General features: G+C 37.2%; 1 long non-coding RNA gene across 1 annotated transcript in view; it reads left to right on the top strand.

Moving 5' to 3' along the window:
- LOC114005688 (uncharacterized) overlaps positions 1-7,906 on the top strand; it is a 35,558-nt gene that overhangs the window by 20,952 nt on the left and 6,700 nt on the right. The window contains exon 2 of the long non-coding RNA XR_003547528.1: positions 4,406-4,532. This is a non-coding gene — a long non-coding RNA (uncharacterized LOC114005688). The remainder of the gene's footprint in view (positions 1-4,405; positions 4,533-7,906) is intronic.

Here is a 7,906-nt window from a genome sequence, read left to right as displayed (position 1 = left end):
GAAAAAATGCTCAACATCCCTCATCATAAGGGAAATGCAGATCAAAACAACAATGAGATACCACCTAACCCCAGTCAGAATAGACATTTAAAAATTTAAAGATTAAAAAAGCAAAACATGTTAAGTGTTGGTGGGGAATGTAAATTAGTCCAGCCACTGTGGAGAACAATTTGGAGACTCCTCAAAAATCTACAGATAGATCTACCATATGATCCAGCAATCCCACTCCTTGGCATCTACCAGAAGGACAGAAGAATTCTTCATTGGAAAAGGGCTTCACATCGATGTTTATTGCGGCACTGTTCACGACTACTAAGACATAGAACGAACTGAAATGCCCTGAACAGATGAATGGATTGAAAAACTGTGGCACATATACTCTATGGAATACCATTTAGCCGTATAAAAAAAAAAAAAAAAAAACCCCTCCTAAAAAAAAAAAAAAAAAACCCTGGCTTTTGACAGAAAGTGGAAGAATATGGAAGATTTACTGCTGAGTGAAGCAAGCCACGCTATGAAGGAGAGACATTGTATGTCCCCACTTAATATATAACAAGTGTCCACACTCTATGACTGAAACTGATTAACTAAAGGATATAAAAATACAGTAAATGGGTGTAAATACCAGATATAGTGTGTGTGAAAGAGTAGGGCCTGAGGAAGGACATTTAGAAGAAAAATATGGAGGCAAAGCATTAATGGGACAAAGAAATGTGATATTATCTATTGAAGCTATTTTACAGTTTATTCAACTGGACTAAGAAGAAATGTTCCCATATTGAAATATTCATTTTATAAGCTAAATTATGTGATTGAATGTGTAAAAGAAAATAAAACTGAAGAAAAGAAAAAAAAAAAAGGTGAGTTATGAGATTCTGAGACTATCATGTCAAGGTAAAAATGAACACATATCATTTAAAGTAGCCTAGGAAAACAGATCAAATTACCTTTTTAATACTTGTGAAACAGTTTATAATAGCTTGAGTAATATTAAATTAATATTCCCCTCTTGATTCATAAATTCAAGTTCTTATACCAGACAGAAAAACTAGTCAGTCATTTATATAGCAATTTGTTTTCAGACATATTAGCCTAGAACATGGCTCTGACAAGCTGTTATGGACATATTCCTTTTTGTGAGGAGAAAAAAGTCAAAAAGGTGCTTCCATATCTTAAAAGTTATGCCCTTAGTACCTATCAAAATTATAAATATGTTCAGTCTTTGCCCTAGCAAATCTACTTTTAGAAATATGTCCCGGGACTGACAGGTGGTTTGGCGGTTAAGAGTGCAGGACTCCCACATGGCCAACTGCGGTTCAAGTCCCAGACCTGGTGGCTTCCTTTCTCTCTCTCTCTCTCTCTTTATCTCTCTCTCACACTCTGTCCCTCTCTAGTCTAATTTAAATAAATAAATAAAGTTCAATATAATAATTCTAAAAAAAAGAAATACATCCCCAAAAATGTTCATATAAATATATGAAAGTAAGACACAAGCAATGTTATCATAGTATTGGTTTTAGACTTAAATAGTAGTTTGTCTTGCTCCAGCCACCGCTGACAACACCCCTAGGTGAATAACTCAGAAATTATTCTTACATGGAATTATCTTCATTGTAGGTGAAGCTAAGTAATTTAACACCACCATTACAAATTAAAGCATATCCACATTCCACCAAACACAGCCCATGAATATCCCTGTGCATTGTTCATAGATCTAGGAAGAAAGTTGCAGGGACTACATTTTGTTCAATGCTATGGAATTGCACTGAAAAGAATGGGAGTGCTGGGTGGGAGGCTGGAGAGCAGATCAGATCATCCTGCATCTCTCTTTCAAGTCTTGAGCAGCTTGATCTGAAGAACATGTGCTCCCTCAGATAAATCTATTTTATTTGTTTTAAGCCCCAGAAGTTTCAGATTTGGCAAAATAAATGGTGTTTGAGTTTTCCTAAGTTCATTTTTAGGAATGAATTCCTAAATTAAAGCAGGAATTCTCCAGGTGCATGTGGGGGAGATACTCCTAAGGATGGTAGCATATGTTGGAAAGATGGGATGGTGACATAATGTATCTCAGAAAAGCGTATGATGCACTTTCTTGAGTAGGAAAGAAAGGGGCAGAACTTCAGGGAATGACTCATTATTTGAGGTATGTTTTATCTATGGAGCATGCTCTTTTGAGCAGAGGGACAAAAGAAGTTGAGGAACATTGCTCTGGATGTTCCCAAACATGCTGTCCCCAAGCAAGGACTCTTTGACTTGTCAGTCCCGTGGGCTCATTCAGCTGACACTGGGCACAATTGAAAAGAATGGCTTTGGTGCTCTCGCATCTCTTCTAACTATGGTTTTCCAGCCCACTGGGGGCCTTTCCTCCTCCTTTTCTGATTTTGGAGGCCCAATGCTTCTTTTCTATATCCTGAATGCCCAAACTCTTTCTCATGTCATGATCTGGGTTATTCCCAAGACAGGACCGTACATATCGACTCTATCTTTCCTCTCCATCATAGCTACACTTATCCTTCTCAATGCCTAATGTTTATTGGGTGTCTCATGAGATGATAACTCTTCACTGGAAATGGAAATACTTGATTGTGGCTGAAAGTTTTACATCTACACAGTAATGATTTTGTCTAGTCCTATGTATTCTATGTGTAACTGAGCTGAAAATAGACTGATAGAAATGATAAGAAAATTTTGATTTAAAATATGATAATTAAAAATGATGCATATTGACATGAGATATAAAATTGTAATTGGAGTTACAGGGGTAATATTTAGAAAGGCAAAAAGATAAAAGAGTAAGGAGAAGGATAAAAAGAGATATCCTAAACAAGAGAAGAACAGGTGATCATTTGCTGCAGCACTAAACCAGGTATTCCCAAAGTGAGATCAATAATTGATTCCAGGTTCAATTACTGTACCAGCATACACCCTAATAGCCACTTGTAGTAATATCTACACAGCCGGGAGTTTACAAAGCAGTATAGTGTATACAATGGTCATAGTATCAAAATCTCTGGTCTTGTCTCTGTCTAGCTCTATATCCTTCTGTAATTAAGCATTATTCTGTCCGTCTTCTCATCTGTAAAATTAGAGTTTGATAGGGCCAGGTAGGTGGCTTGGTAGCTAATGTGGCTGTATCCCACAAGGCCAACTGAGCAGTCTGATTCCTGAATGTGGTAGGTTGAAAAACATACCAGGCTCAAGTGTGTGTGTGTCCAAAATGCCAAGAGGATAATAAAGGAAAAGGGATTGCTGTGTACTCACCTCAATGTGGAGGAGTGTTTTCATTTTCTCTCTCTCTTTGTCTCTATCTCTGGTGAGTGCATGCAAAACAAAGAAACAAAAAACAAGAACTGGAGTTGACGATGATTTTCATTATGACTAAGTGTAAAAAGAAAGTACAGCATTAAATACTGTACCTAGCACACACCAGGCAATCAATAAATATTAGTCACGATTATTGCCAACCCCAGCACTTACTTATTTTTATATACTTACACCTTTCCAAACTGTTTTTTTTTTGAGAGAGATTTTCACTATAGGGCGCGTGCATTCACCAGACAGACAGAGAGAGACATAGAGACAGAAAGCGAGAAATCACCCCCCGGGGGGATGGCCACGCCTCGATCCCTTCTCCTCCATTCTCCTCTCGGGATCTTGGGCACACACGCACACGCGCCTGACAAACTAGTTTATTTATATTAAATTTTATTTATAAGTGTAAATAAACATTTTTACATGTATTAGTCATTTATTATTTTCATATTAACAATTAGAGTCCTGGACTTTGCACTTGAAAATACCACCAGGCACTTGTGCACATGTACCCTTAATCCAGAGAGGACAATGGAGAAGGGATTGTGACATAGCCAACCCCCTACCCTCGTGTGTGTGTGTGTGTGTGTGTGTGTGTGTGTGATTTCTCACTTTGTCTGTGTTTATGCTGGAAAGCAAGCATAAACACCCCCTGGTAAAAATCTAAAACAGAAAGGAATTATTTCTCTTACTCATTTCTCCATGTAGTTTTTTCTTACATTTCTTTTTTTGGTCTGTATGTTTTTCTTAGGTATATGTATATATTTTTCTGACTTCCAAGAATTTATAAAGTATTTTTAAAGTACTACAAAATAATTCAAATAATATATTTTTTCAGATATGAAATAATATGAAATACATCTCAAGACACCAAGATCTTGAGATCACTTTTAATATAAAGAAATTAAACTTAAATCTTACGGTTATAAAATAAAATCTTGAGAAATACATACATATTAACACTTCATGGTTTTTTGTTAGAAAATGCTTCTGAACCATTTTTACAGAACTCTTATAAATAAGGATTTGGACATATTTCACAATTAGGGGATGTATAACATCACACTGCCTTTTCTTCCCCTGCTCGATGTAGCTGGATCATCTCCAACAAGGTTCTTCAAGGGAAATGCACCAAGGCCAGCTACAGTCACAGAGCAAGAGCACCCAGAAACATTCCATGCTCTGTCAATGACAGAGCCCAGGCAACTGCTTCACAGAAGGTATTTCTTTTTCTTTTTTTCTTCTTTTCTTAATTAAAAAAGAAAGTCAGAGTCTTCATTTATGCTATGCTGGAAAGGTCTTTGTCTTAAATCAATGGATATCAGTTAAGTTAAATGTACCCATCAAAGCTAAGTCTTTGAAGCTTTGTCCTTTTTGAAGCTTCTTGTTAAATGTCCATAAAAACTCTATCATTATTTTTTACTCTCAATAAAATGTAAAGTAGTTGACATCACACACAAAAACAGGCTCCAAAAAGTCATTTATCTCCAAACTCTAGTATCCATCTATTAGCACAAAGATACTGAGATATTTTGACTATTTCTTTATAATCTTCACTCAATAACAGTCCTTGCTGTTGAATCAAATATTTGATGATTGCTTACCATATGCCAACACTAGAAATACACAATAGACACAGTACTTTTGTCTCTACCAATGGTGGAATTTAGGGACTAGTGGGAAGCTAGTAGTGACAGTACAGTAAGAGAAGTTAAGAGGAGGCCCTAAATAGCTTCTGAGAGGTGACTTCTAAGTGGAGATTTTAAGATTAACAACATTACATGTAGAAATAAAATGTGAGCATTAGGAAATAATTTCAAGTGTGTAGAGAAGAAGTAGTACAACACTTTAGAGGGATGGAATGGACTGTAGCGCTGGCACATGGCAAGAGATAAGCAAGGAATTACATCAAAAAGCTCAGGAATAAGCCCACTGATGGCTTTGAATTCTCTTTGAAGCCACAGAATAGCTTGAGATTTACCCCTCCCCTCAAAAAAAATGTGTAAGTTTAAAAAAAAAAAAAAAGAAGACAAGAGCCTAGAATAGCACCTGAGGAGTGCAGATTTAGGTAATGGGCAGAAGAACAGATACCTGCAAAGAAGCCTGAGAAACAAGGGCAGAGGAGAAAGAAAGAGAAGAGAAAAATTGGAAGTATCACAAAATCCAAGAAAATATAGCAGACTATTGTTTAACAAGTACATTACTCTGTCTGGAGTAATGATAAAACATAGTAAACAGTAGTGATGGTTGAACAATGTTGTGAACACAATTAATGCCATGGAACTGTACCCTTAGAAATGGTTACAATGGTGGACCAGCAGATGGCATGGCACTTACATCACTGGACTCTCACATGGCTAACTGCAGTCTGAGTCCTGGACCTAGTAGCATGAAACTCATGCCAGGCATGCGTATGTATGCCCAAAATTCCAGGAGGAGAATGGAGAAAAAGAGACTGCAGCATGGTCATCCCCCATGAGGGATGATTTCTCACTTTCCTCTCTCTCTCTCTTTCTCTTTCTGTGGCAAGTGCATGTTTTCTAAGGCAAAAACCTCTAAAAAATAATGTTGGTTATAGTGGCAATATTTATGACACATATATATCTAGATATATATGTATATCTATATAGCAACAAAAAATACTAGGAAAGAATGTTTCAAGGAGGATGTGGTTAAATGCTGTTTGTTTTTCTTAAGAGTTCTAGTAAGATAAGGGATGAAAATCCATTTTTAAACACACTAACAATGATGTCATTGGTGGTGTTGGTACATGTGTCAGAGAAATGGGAGTCAGGATGTAGCAGACTGAGAAATAAAGAAGGGGGCTGGCAGAAGTATTAAACCCTTTAAAAAACTTTCCCTAGGAAGAGAGGAAGATAGAGTGGCACCTGGAGGGGGCCATGAAGTTCAAAGAGCCTTATTTCCTTTTAAGATACTAGCAGTTGAGCATGTTAACATGATCATGGGGAAAAGCCAGTAGAGAAAGAGTGCTTGGGGACACTGGGAAAATAGTCTGAGGAGAAGCAAGGAATGTAAGGAGAGAAGGGATTTCTAAAGAAGACAACATTTTGCACAAGCAACAATAAAGAACAGCAGAGGTGTAAGGAACAAGAGTGCCAGGAGAACTCTAGTGGAAGTGGGAGGGGTACTGAAGAGGGAGAATTGAGCCTGTTAACATCAGCCTAAAGCTAACCTTTTAACCACTCAAGTGGTCAGACATGGAACCTATACCATACAAACTGACATATCTCTGGAACTTTCCAATGCTACAGTATATTCTTTGATAAACTCTTACCTCTATGACTTACTAGATTTGAACCAGAAAGCTTAAAGAATCCTCATGGAGAAAAACCACTGATTCCAAAACCACAAAGGAGCTATAAGCTTAGTTTGTCTCCCAGCAGTATCCCAGATAAATGGTTTTCACTTTCATTCCTAAAGGGTCTCCAAGTAAGAGTCATGAGCCCTCCCTACTAGTTTCATGGTTTAATCATCCATAAGGACAAGATTCTCCTTTATCAAACAGAATTCTCTATGTTCAATTTCCTTCTATTTTCCTCTTACTCTGATTTACACAGTGGGATATTGAGGGCATTTGCTAAATGACACCTCGAGCATGGACTCATCAGATTAAATCTACCAGCTCATGCTCTCAGTCCCTACTCCTAACGGAGTTTTCAACTCTTCTCCCAGACTCTCTCCAATTTCTCAACATTGCTCTTCTTGATCAATATCTGTCACTTTATTTCTAATTTCCTTCCTCTTTTCCTTGAAACATCTGTCAAATTTGATGTTTGATTTTGTTTCAATCTTTAAAGAATTGCTGCAGGAAGCATCCCACTCAGTTCCTTGTATGTAACCTGTTTAGGGAAATTTTTTAAACTTTAAATTTCTCTTTCATTGAATTTCTTCCCTTGGAAAGCCCTCCAGACCTTATCTGTTTCTCAGATTCCAGCCCTGCAATCCATTCTGAATCCATAAATTTATTCAGAAAATATTTATTGAGACCATTCTATGTGTTAAGAACCATGACAGGCCTTGGTTTTACGAAAGAAAGCAAAACATTTTCAGACACTGTTTTATAATTTAGGGAAGAAATCAAACATTCGGTAATCACACAAGTACATGTAAAATTGCAATATTAGTAAGTGGGGTGAAACAGAGTGGTGATGGAATGAGAACTAAAAATAAGTGAATTCAACCTAGTTACTAAAGTTTTAAAAAAACTGGTTTCCCTGAGGAGATAGTAATTGAGCTGAGATCCAAAGGAGGAGTGGGAAGTAACAAGCTAAAGAGTGCATAGAAGTGGGCCAGGAGGTGGCAAAGTGGTTAAAGCACTGGACTCCCACATGGCCGACCACAGTTTGAGTCCTAGACCTGGTGGCTTGCTTTCTCACTTCCTCTCTCTCTCTCTTGCACACATGTCCAGTAGCAAATTAAAAATAATAATGATGATAAATAAAATTAAATAATAAAACGTGCATAGAAAGAAGGAAAAGTTTGAGGGAAGGGAGAGTCAGTATTTGAAGATGTTGTATGGAAGGACAGAGTGTGAGGCATGAGAAATATTGAGAGGGGTCAGTAGGAGGGAAAG

Source organism: Tupaia chinensis, unplaced genomic scaffold, assembly GCF_000334495.1.
Source record: "Tupaia chinensis unplaced genomic scaffold, TupChi_1.0 Scaffold144269_1, whole genome shotgun sequence".
Taxonomy (NCBI): domain Eukaryota; kingdom Metazoa; phylum Chordata; class Mammalia; order Scandentia; family Tupaiidae; genus Tupaia; species Tupaia belangeri.
The sequence above is the reverse complement of the archived record's forward strand: the minus strand, read 5'-3'. Positions and strand labels throughout refer to the sequence as shown.